The sequence below is a fragment of the Gloeophyllum trabeum genome (assembly GCF_000344685.1).
Source record: "Gloeophyllum trabeum ATCC 11539 unplaced genomic scaffold GLOTRscaffold_00049, whole genome shotgun sequence".
Taxonomy (NCBI): Eukaryota; Fungi; Basidiomycota; class Agaricomycetes; order Gloeophyllales; family Gloeophyllaceae; genus Gloeophyllum; species Gloeophyllum trabeum.
Window position 1 is genome coordinate 3,627 of NW_006920458.1, and position 2,140 is coordinate 5,766.

Here is a 2,140-nt window from a genome sequence, read left to right on the forward strand (position 1 = left end):
AACTTTCTTCTGCTCGATGACTTCCCTGATATAGTGATAGCGAATGTCAATATGTTTAGACCTTCGCTCGGTGACAGGATTAGACGCAAGGAAGATAGATCCTTGGTTGTCACCGCAAATAGGAATGGGGCCGAGTTGGTAGCCTAACTCTTCAAAGAGTTGTCTAACCCATACACATTGGCGGCTACAATCACTGAGCGCCATGTACTCGGCTTCAGTGGAGGATAGCGCAACAGTTTTCTGCGCTCTCGACTGCCAACTGAATATGCCATTGGCTAATTTAAGGAAGTAGCCGGTTTGGGATTTCCTGGTACTGGGATCTGATGCCCAGTCCGAATCGGTACACACAGTAATACCAAGTCCACTAGCACCATCAAAAGCTAGTGTATAATTACGAGTCCCGATTAGATAGCGGCAGATATACAGCGCTTTATCTAAATGGGCTTGAGATGGATTAGCAGCAAATTGCGCTAACTTGGTAACTGCATAGCTGATATCCGGTCGAGTTCCGAGCATAATATAGAGTAAGGAACCGATCACGGTTTGGAACCGGCTACGAAGAGTAGGATTGACCGGGCCATTGTGAGGTTCAGGTCGATAGCCTGCAGGGAGAGGAGTTGGCGCAGATTTTGCATTCTGCATGCCACAACGCTGCAGCACTTTATCAAGGTAGGCGATCTGATCGAGATGAATCTCTCGGCCTTGCCTTGTAATGTGCATGCGTAGGAATTCCTTGACATCGCCAAGGTCCCTGCATTCCCACTTCTTCATGAATCGTGACTTAACATCTGTCACGAGAGACTTGTCCTTGCCAAAGAACAAGGCATCGTCAACGTAGATGACAATGATTACCATGCGCCCATCCTTCTCCTTGAATAAGAAGATGCCAGCATCGGTAGTTAGACATTTGCAGCCTAATTTCTCTAAAGACTCAGCAAGTGTGCGCCACCAGGCAAGCCCCGCTTGCTTAAGTCCGTAGAGTGCACGGCGCAGTCTACAAACCTTGTGCTCCTGACCTTTTACGGCAAAGCCTTCAGGTTGTTCCATATAAATTTCCTCATCCAGTTTGCCATATAGATAGGCATTGCGCACATCGAGTCCAGATATGTGCCAGTCCTCAAGCGCTGCTAGCGCGAGCATAAGGCGCACTGTCTCAAAGCGCACAACTGGTGAGAATATTTGGTCGAAGTCTATACCTTCAACCTGCGAGAAGCCTTTAGCGACTAATCTCGCTTTGCGACGTCCATCTGATTTGACGTCAAATACCCAGCGACATTTTATGACTTTACGCCCTTTAGGGCGGTCAACCAAGTCGAAGACTCTGCGCCGACGAAGTGCATCCAATTCTTCGTGGCAAGCAGCTCTCCATTCCTTCTGCTTCTCTGGTGGTAAGCGAAGGATATCGCGGTACGTCCATTCTCTGACATTGGACGTGTCTGGATCATCTGCCTCAGGCGAAATAGCCTTCAGAAGCAGGTAATTAATCAATGGTACTCCCCCTTCCCGGCATAGCTGTGCCAGAAGTAACTCATCAGCGTCATGTTCAGACCGCTGGTCAGAGGCTTCAGGAGCGATTGGCTCATGCGAAGCACCCGGGGATTGAGCAGGAGGGTCGCGAGGTGGAGGGGCAGAGCTAGGTCCGGGAACCTGTTGCATCTGCTTGGACTGGCGAGGTATGCGAGACGTCTTAGGTTTTTCGCCAACTAAATCCTTCCACTTCTTGTCAGACTCAATCTCGCGATAGGTTTCTATGGGATTCCGTGATTCACCGTAGATATTACCCGGGCGAGTTACTGGTCTCCTTTCTCTCACCGGTCTCCGCGGCTCATCTTGTGGCGCAGGATCCCCCGGAGGTGGAGAAGGCGGGTTCTCAGGCTCTCGCGCCTCAGGCTGCGCAGGTTCGTCGTCACGATCCTGGCCTGGCCCCTTTTGGGATTTAGGAGGAGGACGTGAGTCTGGCTCATCGTCATCAGTGATCCAGTCATCATCAGAATTGTCTGGTTGACTGTCAGCTGGTTTGGGCGCACTTTGCAGCCTAGTGCTTGCCCGTCGCTTAGTATTAGGGCATTTAGGGAACATAGCTTCGTCAAACAGCGCAGTCGGCTGAGTGACTATACTATTATTGGCGCGCATGAACTTG